We start from the raw sequence: 16,426 nt of genomic DNA on the forward strand, positions 1-16,426 counted from the left end.
AGGAATATAATAATAGATATATGTAGCCCTTTTTTTTGTGAAAGCACCTATGAAATCTCAAATTTATTTTCATGTCATTCTTGAGATCAGGTATCATGTCATTATATGCATTTTATTGAAAAACAAAATGGACATACCTAATTGTTAAACAAAGCAATAGCCAAAGAGCATCAGGAATTGACTCAGAGCCCCTTGCAAATTTCAACAGTCTCCAGGCTGATATATTCTAGAAGATTCTTACAGAGTAACTGTCTCTGAATCTAAAATCTTAAGGTTTTTTTTTCACTAGAATTGGAGTTCTGTTCTGCACAAACAGGGATAATAATACAGACTGGTGACTTGGATGATAAAGTGCCAAAACCAGTACCTTGCCGAATCCTATTTGGGGAGTTTCTCATCCCAGAGCACTGAATGCATTTCCAAATGCTTGCCCATCTTCCTACTGAGCTCTCTTTTTCTAAGGTTGTGTGGCTCTCTTTGTACTTGATAGACTAATTTTTTGTTGATGAATTACATTGCAAACATCTTCTCCCCCTTTGTTGTGTGTTAACTTTGCTCCTGGCGCCTGGTCATAAAGAATATTAAAAATTTTTCACCTATCATATTTAATAGGGATTGCTATAGATACATGCATGGAAAGTGCATAGAGGAATTTCAGGTTATCTGTTTTCTGGGGGCCAGTTGGAAAAGGAAACCTGGGAGTTTTTGCTGTGTCTGTACTTTTATTTCATTAGATAAAAAGCTGAGGCATATATGCAAAATATGATATTTTTAAAAACTGAATGCTAGGATTACGACCTATATATTATTTTTCTGTATGAATTTTAGAATTTATATCATGTCTATGGATAATACTCATGTGTACACACCCCGTGGATGGTTTGTGGTCCTGGTTGGTGTCACATTACTCATCCTCTGCCCCGTTGGGGCTGTTTCAATCAGGGTAAGAGTAATGTGAAGAGATCAGGTGGGTGTGGGGGAAGCATCTGGTCCTGTTATTCAGCGCTGCCCCACTGTAATCAATTCAGGTATCTAAATTCCAGCTTCCTTAATTTATCCTGCCAAATGTAGTTCTTTCTAATTAAGAATATATCCTGGAAATAAAATGGTGATAAAAAAGAAGGGAGGCAAGGACTTTCAAAGAGAGACTTTAAGGAGGACATTTGAGAATGCATAAAGCACATAATAATGTTTTCCTGAGGATGTGATGATACACATTTTATAGCCACTGCTAAGAGGCAAAATAAAATCCACAGGGAATAAAGGTAGGAATTTGGCTGCAGATGTTTGCAATTTTTTGAGGAGATATGATTGACATGTCTGAAGAGCCGTATCAGGCACATGATGTTAGGCTTAAAGGGCAAGCAAAGAGAAGAAAAGTTAGATTTAAAGAGCAAGGAAACAAGTTATCCTTGTGGGTTGACGTAACAAGATTGATCAAGATTTGATGCAAAGGAGAAGGAAAGAAACTGAAGAGAAAGAAACATTGTTCCTTTTAGGATCAACCTCAGTGGGGGAAAAAAAGGGTAAGATGGACTAAAATTAAACTTTGAGGGAATGTGCCTATATAGTGTAGAGCAAAAGGCAGGGTAAGATTTCTTCATTATTCATTTAAGAACAGGAGATATATATATATATATATATATATATATATATATATATATATATGATAAAAATATTTTCTTTTGTGTTTATGAACTTGCCATTTGCCTTGATTTAAAATAAATACCCTTTGTTCTCTCTGGTTATTTTAATTTTCAGATGGTTTGGTACACTTTTGTGACAGCAAGCCATCTAATGTATAGCTTCTGTTATTAAGCTATATAACCATCTTTTTTTTTTTCCTGTTTGGTTTTTCAAAAAATGTTTAGAAATTTGCCTTCTTCAACTTTTTACTTCATCTAATCCATATAAATTTCCTCGAGGCTAAAGAACCTTTGGGGGTGAAGAGAAGAATGCCAGCTTGTCATAACTCATAAAAGTGATCAAAGGCAGCCAGGTGCTCCCTTAACCTTTGATCACTTACACACAGTTCAGTATCTGATTAAGGTTGCTGTGTGTCCTCAGATTCTATTATTGGCTCCTAGCAAGAGAAAGGGATGTTGGGTAATGAGAAGAGGAAATGGAAATGTCTAGCATGACTACATCTTTTTAATTATACCACTATATATACGGATATATTAGTGTTATAAGTAACAATCTCTCAATCAAAAGAACGGTAAAACAATAAAGTAGCTCCTAAAACTGGCCTTTGTTCTAACAGGGTATACATTTAAGTTATACTGTTATTTCTGGGTCAAGCTTAGGATGCTTTCAAAAGAATAACCCATTACAGGATGTAGAGTAGAAGGATAAAGAACTTTCAGACTCAGGTATGTCAGATCATCTTAGGTAATTCTGATGGTCACTTGTCATAAGGTGTCGTCTAGGTGTTTTCCAAGTTTACATTCAAGGGTTTATGCTAGTCTTCAACACGGAAGGCAAAAGTGAAATAAATGATGTTTCTGAGCCTTTAAAGTAAAGAAATAAGAAATTGAACGTTGAAAATGCCCTTAAAGGTGGGGGGAGGGGCGATGGAGAGAAAATGAAGGATTTTATTACCTGATATGCTTTTGTCCCTATGGATTACCAAAAGGACCTTATATAATTACTCAGTTGGATTTATACCTAGAAAATACTTTGTCAAGGAAACTCTGCTTTTAACACTATAAAATGATGGAAAATAGCAGTAGTGCTTAAAAAATCACTTTCCCGAGTTTCTGGCTTTGCATAAAAACATGAGTTGGGTGGTGCTGAGAGAGATTGCATAGCCAGAAAGTACAAAAAGATGGAAAGGACTCCAGGGAAGGAAATGAAAGAGTCATCTTCCTCTTGCCACACAGCTTAGAAAATACCATTAAAATCACGGACATCCCAAGTAGGAACTTGTCTAATTCTGCGTGTGATGTAATACATGGTTTATCCTTGCCACGCAATTAATGCCTTTGAATATGGATAATGAAAACGTCCCTTTGCCTACAGTGCAATGTATAAATTGGGTGCGAGGATGAAATTCTCATTTTTTACCAAAGCTTGTCACAGGTGAGCACTGATCTTCATCTGAAAATATTAAAGCATTCCCTTCATGCCCTTTTAATTCCCCAAGGCCCTTAACCTTTTATTCTCCTTTAAAGGAACCACTTTTCTTTCCTGGAGGGACATTTCAAAATAGTTATATATATATAAAAAATCTTATCTCCAGCTCATCATCTGGAAATTGCCCTGTTTTCAGTCCCAAATGCAAAGCCAGGATTCTGTGAAGAATTACACAGATACAAAACCACTTCAAAGCTGGATGGGGTTGAATCAATGCCACAACAATATGTGTTAAGTGCTCCAATCAAAGGTTGCTTCACGGGGCCTGCAAACACTGTTTTGTTTCACCTGCCTATCATCTGAACAATACAATTGCCAGTCATGTTAATTTAGACAAATCCTTTAGGGGGAGTGAGTGGAGCAAATCCAGGCCAACAGAATGGTATTTATTCTCCCTCCCAAAATCACCAGGAAGGGCAGAGATGTGATTAAGAACACGATTAAAATAGCTCAGCGCATGTCCCTGCCTCAGTATTCCATTGGATGGAAATTTTGCCAGCCCAGAGACCAAGCAAGACTTCTCCCAAGCTCTGGATCTGTGCTGCAGAATGGAGAGAATTCAGAAGACATGTATGATATCACAGCTTTGGAAGTCACTTTCAGGGAAAGGATGATCTTTCCTACCTCTTTCGACAGAGCTTTATTCTGGTGTTCAGTGCTGGCATTATCTGTGTTAAATCGGCATTTTGGTGTTGATAATCAACTTCTCACCTCTTTCTAGCCTGTACACAAGTCTAACAGGACTCTGTTTTGAGAGCACAGCCCCTACTCTACTCCCTCTTTTTGTTGGTCATGTGGTTCCTGCTGTCTGAAATGCTTTTCCTTGCAATATATGAATCAGACCAGTTCAGATGTCACCCTTCAAACCCTCCTTAATTTCCTCAGTTTGCTGTGCTAGCTCTCCTTTCTTCATATCAAGTTTGATTGCCTCTTATGTATTTAGGATTTTATGCTTTTTACTTGTGCTATGCTTTTCCATCTCTGTCTCCTGCTAAATTACAAAACTCTCAAGGACGCAGAGTCTGGAATAAGTCATCTTTTTATCTCCTGTATGTTGCAGTAAATCACCGTGAACAAACCAAACTTTCAGTAAAAGAACGCTTAAATAATAGTAGTAATAGTTTACACTTAGATGGTACTTACACTTTATACCTTTCTAACATTTACTGATAGATGTAATCATCACAAAACTAAGAGTTTAGTTCTATTATTATCCCTATTTTACGAACAAAAACACAGTAGGACATAAAGAACTTGCCAAAGCTCACAGAGCTATTCTATCAGAGAGCCAGTATTCATGCCCAGATTCTCACAACCACACTCTTATTCCCCATGCATCTTATTTTTGAATAAATGAATGAGTGGATTTTGAAAAATGTTTTTATAGCACTATTTAAAATTGGTTTACTATTTAAATTCTCCTTTTATCCACATTTGTGCCAAGGCTTTTTGTTTGTATATTTTTTCCTGTGTGAAGAATTGAAGATTTAATCCAAGGAGATTATTGACCATTTTTCTTGGGCTTGAGTTCCATAACTAGTGGAAAATGTCCTCCTTTTTTTTAAAGCTTATTTATTTATTTGAGATAGAGAGAGTGTGGCTACGGGAAGGACAGAGAAAGAGGGAGAATCTCAAGCAGGTTCCATGCTGTCAGCACAGAGCCCAGGCAGGGCTAGAACTCAGGGACTGTGAGATCATGACCTGGGCTGAAATCAAGGGTTGGACGTTTAACCCATGAAGACCAATTTCCTCATTTTTAAATATATATACACACATATATAATTTTAGGCTCACAAAAAGCTGCAAAACCAGTGCAGAAAAATCAGATGTCTGTATCACCAAGTTTCTCCCAATGGCAGCATCTTACATAGACATAGTACATCATCAAAACCAGGTAACTGGTATTGGTATAATACCATTAACCTGCTTCCAGTTCTTATTTGGGCTTACCAATTTTTCATGCAGTCATTTTTAAAATAACTTTGTGTAGAATTCTAAGACATTTTATCATATGTATAGATTTTAATAAGTTACCACGATCAGGAGATAACACTTTTCTATTATCACAAAGACATTTCCATATACCATACTTTTATACTCACACCCTTCTTTTCCTTCCATAACCTTTGGTGACCACAAATATGTTCTTAAGATGTATAATTTTATATTTTGAGGATGAATGAAATCCTACAGTGTGTAACATTTTGAGATTAGCTTTTTTCCTCTTGGCATAAATGTTTTTGAGATTTTTCCAACTTATTGAATGCATCAATAATTTATTCCTTTTTTGTTTTTAAAAATTTGTTTATTTATTTATTTATTTGTGTTCCAGGTTTATTTATTTTTGAGAGAGAGAGAGAGAGAGAGACAGAGCATGAGTGGGGGAGGGGCAGAGAGAGAAGGAGACAGATCCTGCTTCAGCAGGCTCCAGGCTCTGAGCTGTCCGCACGTAGCTAGAAGTGGGGCTGGAACTCACAAACTGCAAGATCATGACCTGAGCCAAAGTCGGATGCCTCAAGTATTTGTGGCCCCCCCTTTTTTTTTAACTGCTATTTGTTTAACCATTCATTCATTGAAGGACACTTGGGTTGTTTCCTTTCTTGGGCTACCTCAAATAAAGCTGCTATGAACATTCATATACAGGTTTATGTGTGAAGACAAATGTTTATTCCTTATGATAAATGCCCAAGAGTACAAATGCTGGGTCACATGGTTAAGTGTATGTTGCACTTTCTGAGAAATTGCCAGAATGATTTCCAGAATGGCCGTACCATTTTACATTCCCACCAGCAATGTACTGGAGATAAAATTTCTCTGGGGGCGCCTGGGTGGCTCAGTTAAGCACCTGACTTCCTGCAGGTCATGATCTCACAATTCGTTAAATTTGAGCCCTGCATCACACTCTGTGTTGACAGGTCATAGCCTGGATCCTGCTTTGGATTCTGTGTCTCCCTCTTTCTCTACCCCTCCCCCACTACACTCTGTCCTTCTCTCTCTCTCTCAAAAATAAATAAATATTAAAATTAAAAAAAATTATCTGCATGTTTGTCAGCACTTGATATTGGAGGTATTTCCTATTTAGTCATTCTAATGCAAATGTCGTATCATCTCACTGTGGTTGTAATCTTCATTTTCCTAATGACTGGAGATGTTGAACATATTTTTCATGTTTTATTTGCCACGTGTATATTTTCTTTGGTGAAGTTTGTCTTTTTCCCATTTTTCTAATTGAATTATTTTTTTTCCTTTACTGTTGAGATTAGAGAGTTTGGTTGCTTAACTTGCATCATCTTGACTGAATCTTTTTTAGAATGAAACATTTTAATTTTTATGGAATCCAACTTATCCATTTTTTTTATTCTTTTTTAGTTCTTGATTCTGGTGTCATATATTAGAATGATTTGCCTAACTCCAGGTCATGAAGATTTTCTCCTACGTTGTCTTGAAAAAGTTTTCTAGTTTCACATTAGATCTATGATCCATTTGGAGTTAACGTTTATCTAAGGTTGAGGATTAGGTTGAGGATCATTTTTGCAGCTACTGATGTCCAGGTGTTTTAGCACTATTTATTGAAACAATTCTTCCTCCTCCACTGAATTGCCTTTGCACCCTTGTCAAAAATCAGGTGAGTATATTTGTGTGAGTCTATTTCCAGCACCCGATATTTTTAATTGAGCACATCGCAGTGAGAGGAAACGTGGGTATTGGACCCATCCTGACTACAGAGATGCCATAGTCACATGGGTTTAGAGATGCCTTCTGTTATTCACTTAATACTGACAAAAGGTAGATCTACTGTGACTTCTCTCCACCAAGCACAACCCTGTACATCAACCTTACTTCTTGTCAGCCAGCCAGAAGAGGGAGGGCAGAACATGAAGCGGAGGATGCCGTAAAGTCCATTTGGATTGAAAGAGTCAGCCAGTTCTTTTTAAAGAATAATTTGGTAAACACAGGGAGAAAATATATTATATAAATGAGCATTTCAGTTCTCTTAAAGGTAGCTTTAAAATATTAGTACTTTAAAAACAAATGAGAGGGGCGCCTGGGTGGCTTGGTCGGTTAAGCCTCCGACTTCGGCTCAGGTCATGATTTCACGGTCCGTGAGTTCAAGCCCCGCGTCGGGCTCTTTGCTGACAGCTCGGAGCCTGGAGCCTGTTTCAGATTCTGTGTCTCCCTCTCTCTCTGCTCCTCACCTGTTCATGCTCTGTCTCTCTCTGTCTCAAAAATAAATCAATGTTAAAAAAAATTAAAAAAAAATAAAATAAAAAAAAATAAAAACAAATGAGATTTACAAAAATGTGTGCTCAATAAAACATTACTTAGAAATATTTAAAATTCAATTACTCTTCCCCAATTTTTTTCCATATTTTACATGTCCATTTTGAATTTTTTTTAATGTTTATTTATTTTTGAGAGAGAGAGACGGCGTGAGCAGGGGAGGGGCAGAGAGAGAGGGAGACACAGAATCCGAAGCAGGCTTCAGGCTCTGAGCTGTCAGCGCAGAGCCCAATGCAGGGCTGGAACCCACGAACGGTGAGATCATGACCTGAGCCGAAGTCGGATGTTCAACTGATTGAGCCGCCCAGCTGCCCCTATACATGACCATTTTGTTATATTTAGGTGTAGTGCCCAGATTTTTCTAATATTTAGATTAATATCCAACCATATAAAATTATCTTCCTAAAGGAAAAGAATGATAAGCATCAGAACATGAAAAAGACAAACTGGGAATTTAAATAACTTACCCGATCATTTGTGTTTTTATTTATTTATTTATTTATTTATTTATTTATTTAAAGTTTATTTATTTATTTTGAGAGTGACAGCAAGCAGGAGAGAGGCAGAGAGAGAAAGAGAGAGAGAGAGAGGATCCAAAACAGGCTCTGTGCTGACAGCAGAGAGCCCAATGCGGGCTCTAACTCATGAACTGCAAGACTGCGACCTGAGCCAAGTCAGATGCTTAACCAATTGAGCCACCCAGGCAACCCTCATTTGTGGATTTTAAATCCTGGATTGATGGATGTTTGAGCAGTCTTCGCTTAATTTAATATTTGCTGATTGCTTACCATGTTAATCATATCATGACATTTGTAAATGCATTGTGTGAAAACTTTATGTGTACATAAAAATTGGTACTTTTTCATTCTAGGTATTATAAATTTATTTTCTTGAGGAACTTGACCTTCTTCCAAGTGAGTTTTATTTGTTATAGCTCCATTTACAAAGAACTTCTTCTTCTGATGGTATTTACAGAGCATCAAAAATACTTTTTTACATTTTTTTTATTGTGGTAAAAAAAGCACATGACATAAATTTTACCATCTTCACCAATATTAAGTGTGGACTTCAGTAGTGTTAAGTATATTTACACTGTTATGAAATAGATCTGCGGAACTTTTTTATCTTGCAAATCTGAAACTGTGTACCCATTAAACAACAATTCCCTAACTCTCTTCCCCACTCAGTTACTGGTAACCACCACTCTATTTTCTGTCTCTATGAATTTGACTACTTTAGATATCTTATCTAAGTGGAATCATGCAGTATTTGTCCTGTGGCTTCTTTCACTTAATATTATGTCCTTGTGGTTCATCGATGTTGTAACATGTGACAGTATTTTGTAAAGCTCAATAATATTCCATTATAGATGTATAAATAAATACATACACACATATACATAAATACTATGTTTTGTTTATTTATTCATCCATCAATGAACATTTGGATTGCTTCTACCTCTTGATTGTTGTGAATAGTGTTGCTCTGACTGCGGGTGTGCAAATATCTCTTCAAGATCCTACTTTTGAATCTTTTGTATATATACTTAAAAAGTGAGATTGCTGAGGGGCACCTGGGTCGCTCAGTTGGTTAAACGTCCAACTTCAGCTCAAGTCATGACTTCACAGTTTGTGAGTTCGAGCCCGGCATCAGGCTCTGTGCTGACAGCTCAGAGCCTGGAGCCTGCTTCGAATTCTGTGTCTCCCTCTCTCTCGGCTCCTCCCTTGCTCTCTCTCTGTCTCTCTCTCTCTCTCTCTCTCTTTCTCTGTCTCTCTACAAAAGTAAATAAACATCTAAAAATTTTTTTAAAAAAAGATTACTGAGATCTATGGTAGTTCTAATTTTAATGTCTTTGAGAAACCTCCATAATGTTTTCCATAGCAGTTGCACCTTATTTACAATCCCAACAACAATGCACAGGAGTTCAAGTTTTTCCACATCCTCACCAAACTTGCTACTTTCTGGGGGTTTTTTGTTTGTTTGTTTTTTGTTTTTTGTTTTTTGTTTTTTGTTTTTGAGAGCCATCATAATGGTTGTTAAGTAATGTCTCATGGTGACTTTGGCATTTCTCTGATGATTAGTGATGTTGCACATCTTTTTATATGTTTGTTGGCCATTTGTATAGGATTTTGGAGAAATATCTGTTCAAGTCCTTTTCCCATTTTGCAATCAAATTTTTATTTTTTTTGTTTTTTATTTATAGAGTATATGTGTATATATATATATATATATATACACATATACTTTTCCCACTTTTTAATCAAATTTTCCCACTTTTTAATCAAATTTTTATTTTTTTGGTTTTTGACTTACAGAGTATATGTATGTATATGTATATCTTTATACATTCTAAATAGTATAGCATATATGTATTATATATATGTTTTCCCACTTTTTAATGAAATTTTTAATTTTTTGTTTTTGATTTATACAGTATATGTGTGTATATGTATATCTTTATACATTCTAGATAGTGGCCTCTTTTTAGATACATGATTTAGAAATATTTTCTCTCATAGGTTGCCTTTTTATTCTGGTCATTATGTCCTTTGGTGTACATTTTTTTGTTTGCCTGTTTTTGCTTTTGTTCACTGTACTTTTGTTGTCATATCCAAGAAATTATTGCCAATCACAATTTCATGAAGTTTCCTCTATGTTTTCTTCTAGGGGCTTCATAGTTTTAGGTCTTTAATGCACTTTGAGTAATTTTTGTAAAAGGTATGTAATAAGGGTCCTACTTCATTCTTGTGTGTGTGAATATCCAGGTTCCCAAAGTTGTTTGTTGGAGAGACGGCCCTTTCCACATTGAATACTCTTGCTATTGTTAGCAAAGATCATTTGACTATTTATGTGAGGGTTTATGTCTGGTTTATTTCTCTATTCTTTTCCATTGGTCTATATGTCTGTTTTTATGCCAGTACCAAAATTATTTTCATTACAGTAGCTTTGCAATATGTTTTCAAGTTAGGAATTGGGAGTCTTCCAAATTTGTTCTTGTTTTTCACAATTGCCTTTGGCCATTTGAGGTTTCTTGAAATTTTCATATGAATTTTAGGGTGACTTTCTAATTTTTCAAAAAGTGCCATTGGGCTATTAAGCAAGGTTGCATAGAATTTATACATCTTTTCATTAGTATGGATATCTTAATAATATGTCTTCCAAATGATAAACAAGGGATATCTTTCTATTTATTTGTGTCTTATAAAATTTCTTTCAGAAATGTTTTGTAGTATGTATATATGTATGTATGTATATTTTATTTTAGACATAAAATGCATGCACGAGCAGAGGAGGGGGCAGAGGAAGAGAAAGAAAAAATTTCAAACAGGGTCCATGCTTAGCATGGAACCCAACTCAGGTTTCTATCCCATGACCCTGGGATCATGACTTGAGTCTAAATCAAGAGTCGAATACTCAACCGACTGAGCGGCCCAGGTGTCTCTGCAGTTTTTAATATAAAAGGCTTTCATCCTCTTGGTTAGGCTTATTCCTAAACATTTTATTCTTTTAATGCTATTGTAAATGGAATTTTTTCTTAGTCTTCTTTTTGGCTTGTTCATTGTTAGTGTATAGAAACAGAACTGAGTTTGGGGTGTTGATGTTTTATCCTGCAGCTTGGCTGAATTCTTTTATTAGTTCTAAGTTTTTTATGGGCTCTTTAGGGTTTTCTACATGTAAAATCAGGTTATCTGCAGAGATTCCTTTAGTTCTCCCTTTACAATTTTCCTTTTTTCTTTTCTTGCTTAATCGCTCTGGCTTGGATGTCCAATACTATGTTTAATATAAATGGTGAGAACAGGCTTTCTTTACTTGTTCTAAAGCTTTCAGCTTTGACCATTGCTTATGATGTTATCTATTGGCTTCTTATAAATGGCATTTATTATGTTGGGATAATTTCCTTCTCTTCCTAATTCATTGAGTGATTTTATTATGAAAGACATTTGAATCTTGTCAAATGTTTTTTTCTGCTTTAGTTGAGATTACATATGGATTTTGTCCTTTATTCTGTGAATGTAGTGTATTATATTGATTTTCTTATGTTGAACTATTCATGCATTCTAGGAATAAATTTTTTGTTGTTTTATTCATTTATTTTGAGAAAAAGAGAGAGGAGAGGGGCAGAGAGACAGAGAGAGAGAATCCCAAGTAGGCTACACACTGTCAGCACAGAGCCCAATGTGGGTCTTGAACTCATGAACCATGAAATCATAACCCGAGCCAAAATGAAGAGTCAGACATTTACCCGACTGAGCCACACAGGCACCCCTTAAGAAAAAACTTATTTGGTCATCATGCACAATCCTTTTAATGTGCTTTTGTATTTGATTTGCTAGTGTTTTATTGAAAACTTTTACTTCAATATGTATCAGGGATAGTGGTCTATATAGATTTCTTTTTTTGCACTGTCTTTATCTGGCTTTGGTGTCAAGGTAATGCTGGCCTCTTAGAATAATCTTAGAAGTACTCTGACCTATTCATTTTTTTTTTTTTTTTTGGAAGAGTTTCATGTGGATTGGTATTGTTTTTTCTTTAACCATTTGGTAAAGCTCTCCAGTGAAGCCAACTGGTCCTGGGTTTATACTTCTCGTGAAGTTTTTAATTACTAGTTCAATCTCTTTACTCATTATTGGTCTGTTCAGATTTTCTACTTTAAGATTCAATCCTGTTAGGCTGTACATTTCTAGGAATTTATCCATCTAACCTGAGTTCTTCTGTGTGCTGTCATACGATGTTTAAGGTATTCTCTTATAATCCTTTTTAGTTCTGCAGCATCAGTTGTAATGCCTCCTCTTTCCTTTCTGATTTTATTTAAATATTTTCTTTTTTTTCTTAATATAACTAAGGATTTGTCAATTTTGTTAAACTTTTCAAAAAGCAACTTTTACTTTCATTGATATTTTCTTTTTTTTTTCTATTTCTTGTTTATCTCTGGTCTAATCTTATTTCCTTCTTTCTGTTAGCACTAAGTGTAGTTTATTTTTCTAGTTTCTTGATGTTTAAAGTTAGGCCATTGATTTGAGATATTTCTACTTTAATATATGCATTTACAACGATAAACTTCTCTCTTAGCGCTGCTTTCGCTAAATACCATAAGTTTTGATATATTGTGTTTTCATTTTCATTTGCCTCAAGGTATTTTCTAACTTCCTTTGTGGCTTCTTTTTTACCCATTGGTTTCTTAGAGGATGTTGTTTACTTTTCACATATTTGTGTATTTTCTGGTTTCCTTTGTGCTCTTGATTTCTGGTTTTATTTCATTGTGATTTTGTATAATTTCAGTCTTCTTGAAATCATTAAAATTTGATTTGTGGCCTAACATCTGGTCTAGTCTAGAAAACATTTTATGAGCACTTGAGAAGAATAAATATCCTGTTATTATTAGAGCACTGTTCTGTATATGTCGTTATATCCAATTGGTCTATAGTGTCGTTCAATTCCTCTATTTTTTATTGATCTGTCTGCTTGTTCTGTCCATTATTAAAAGTGGGGCCTTGCAGTATCCTACTATGATTGTGTTGCTGTCTATTTCTTCCTTCAATTCTGTCAAGATGTGCTTCATATACTTTGGAGTTCTGAGGTTTAGTGCATATTTATAATTGTCATATCTTCTTAGTAAACTGACATTTTAATCATTATATAATGTCCTTCTTTGTCTCTTGTAATAGTTTTTAACTTAGAGTCCAGTTTGTGTGATATTGGTGTATCTACTCCTGCTCCATTTTGGTTACCACTTCATAGAATATCTTTTTCTATTTTTTTTTTTTTTTTTTTTTACTTTCAGTCTACAAGTGTCCTTAGATTTAAAATGAATCTCAGGGTGCCTGGGTGGCTCAGCTGGTTGAACACCTAACTCCTAATTTTGGCTCAGGTCCTGATCTCAGGGTCATGAGATTCAGCCTCATATTGGGCTCCGGGCTTAAGAGTCTCTCTCTCCCTCTCCTTCTGTTCCTCAACTCGCTTTCTCTCTCTCTCTTTCTCTCTCAAAAATAAATTAATTAATTAATAATAATTTCAAATTAAAATGATTCTCTTGTAGTCAACATATAGTAGGGTCCTGTTTTTATATCCGTTCAGCCAGTCTATGTGTTTTGACTGGGGACTTTAAGTCATTTACATTGAAAATAATTAATAACAGGGAAAGATTGACTACTGCTTTTTTGTTGTCTTCTGTATGACTTGGAGTTTTTTCTCTCTCCTTTCCTCTCTTACTGTCTTCCTTTGTGTTTCATTGACTTATTTTTTTGTAGTGATATACTTTGATTCCTTTCTCATTGCCCTTTGTATACATTCTACAACTATTCTTTTGTGGTTACTATTGAAATTCCATAAAACATCTTAGAGTTATAACATTCTATTTTAATTTGATAGCAAATTAATTTCAATTTCATACCAAAACACTACTTCTTTACAATCCTACCCCTTCCCCTTCATGTTGATGTCATAAATTATATCATTATATGTTATATATCTATTAGCACAGATTTATAGTTATTTTTTATGTTTTTATCATTTAAATTCCATGCGACAATATTACAATAGTGTAGGTTACTATATTTGTACAAGTATTGACTCCTACTGGAGTACCTTACACGTTCATATGGCTTTGTGTTGCTGTCTATGGTTTTTTCATACCAACTTGAGAGGTTCCCGTTAGCATTTCTTGTAGAGCAGGTTTAATGATAAGTAACTCCCGAAGCTTTTATTTATCTGGAAAAGTCTTAATTCTCCTTCATTTTTGAAGGACAGTTTGCCAAATACAGTATTCTTCATTGACAGATATTTTTCCTTTCAACACTTTGAATATTTTATCCCACTCCTTTCTGGCCTGCAAAGTTTCTTCTGACAAGTCAGTCCACTGATAGTCTTGTGGAAGCTTCCATGTTTTTGCTGGGAATTGATTTTCTTTTGGTGCCTCTTCGTCTTTGACTTCAGACAGTTTGGCTATAATATCTTTATGTGGTCTCTTTGAATTTAGGCTGCTTGGTGTTCTTTGAGCTTCCCGAAAGTATATATCCATTCCTTTCCTCATATTTGGGAAGTTTTCAGCCAGTATTTCCTCAAATAGGCTTTCTTCCCCCTTTGCCTCTCTCTCTTCTTTCTAAGATTCACGTAATATGCATATTGGTAGCATTCCATAATTCCCTTAGATTCTCTTTGCTTTTCTTGATTGTTTTTCTCTTTTTTCCTCCTCTGGCTTGGTGATTTCAAATCATCTGTCTTCAATGTCACTGATTCTTCTTTCTGCCTGATTAAGTCTGTTGTTGAATCCCTCTAATGAATTTTTCAGTTTAGTTATTGTATTTTCAGCTCCAGAATTTCTATTTGTTTTTCTTTTATATTTTCTCCTTGTTGCTAGTAGTATCATTTTGCTATGTATCCTTTTCCTGAGTTGATTTAGTTGTCTATATGTGTTTTCCTTTAGCTCATTGAGTATCTTTATGTTTTTTAAAGTCTTTTTCAGGCAATTAATAAATCTACATTTCTTTAGGGTTGGTTTTTGGAATTTTAGTTTGTTATTTTCTTTTAGGCCATGTGATTTTTTTTTTTATGCTGGGATTTGGACATTTGAAGAAGCTACCACCTCCCTAAGGCTATGTGTACTAGCTTCTTTCAGAGGAAGACCTTCACCAATTGTTCTGGTTGGAAGTTCTAGGACCTTGCAAAATGTCTGATCTCTTGCTTCCCTTGGTGTCTACTTGTGGAACTGTAACACTGACACATGGGTTGCCTCTCTTTTCAGCAGCTTCCAAACTGGCCACAATCTCATCAGCATGCAGAGGTGACAGAAACCAGTCCCTCAGGAAACCCCCCAGATATGTCAGAACACTAGATTCAGGTTCACTCTTTTGTTTTCCTCCTGAGGAAGGAGCCCTAATGTGGGAGGTTTCCTGTTGGCTGCTCCCAAGATGTTGCATAGAGGGTAAAGTATGACTGGGTGAGCCAAGTGTCATAATTTTTTTCTTATCCATTTCATTGTAAGCTCTTCTTGGTTTTATAACGGACTATGTGCTGAAGCTACTCAACTAGTCTCTAAAGTCCTCACAGAAGTATTCTGGTCTGTTTATTGTTATAAACCCTGTGTCTCTGTGGGAGAAAGAGGGCCTGAGCCTCTTAGCCCAACATTTTGCTGACCTGATTCAAAAATACTTCATTACATTTTGGTTTTGTGTACAGAAGACTGTATACTTTGCTACATTCAGAGTAGCATTTTTAATAGGTTTAGGTTATTTGATTTTTACTCATTGACAAGACCAGGAAAAATATCATGAAATAACATGAAACCTATTTCTGGGTTCCTTTTCATATTAAGAAATTATATTGCAGAATTACTGGGGCTATGGGTTGAAGAACTTTTAGCTTATTAGGATTATATACTTATATTTACATTTCATTTTGAAACTGTTCTTAATTGAACATAAAGGGATTTTCAGATTTGATATATTATAAAATTTGTTGCATTAACAGTTTCAAATTTTCTTTATTGCTTTTGGCATGTGAGAAATTGCTGTGATGCGATGGTAGCCCTCACATGTGTTATCAGGAAAGCTATCACAGTGAAAAGCAAGGAATAAAAGAGAGGGGTAAGTTACAACACTTAGGGTAGGGCAAAAATGGGTAAGGAATACATGACTTAAATTTTCAATCTCTCTCTCTCTGTCTCTCTGTCTCTCTCTCTCTCTCTCTCTCTCTCACACACACACACACACACACACACACACTCATGTACATGCAAGTCTTTTTCTTCAGTGGTGTGGTCATGAGTACCAGGGGTGAAGTTTGAGTGAAAGATCTCAGTAAGATGAAAAGTGCATGGGGCCAATGATACACACTTGCTCCATTAGAGAGATACATGGATAAGTAACTTGACAGGTAACTGACTGAGTAGGTATGGTTTTAATAGGCAGAGAATTGAAGGAGGAACAATGAGTATTTTTAATGGAAGGCCTAATTAAGATTTCATGAATATTGGGTGTCATGATGCACCTTTAGTGTATCATGGATATTTTAT

The sequence above is a fragment of the Panthera onca genome, chromosome B2, assembly GCF_046562875.1.
Source record: "Panthera onca isolate mPanOnc1 chromosome B2, mPanOnc1 haplotype 2, whole genome shotgun sequence".
In the NCBI taxonomy this organism is placed as follows: Eukaryota; Metazoa; Chordata; class Mammalia; order Carnivora; family Felidae; genus Panthera; species Panthera onca.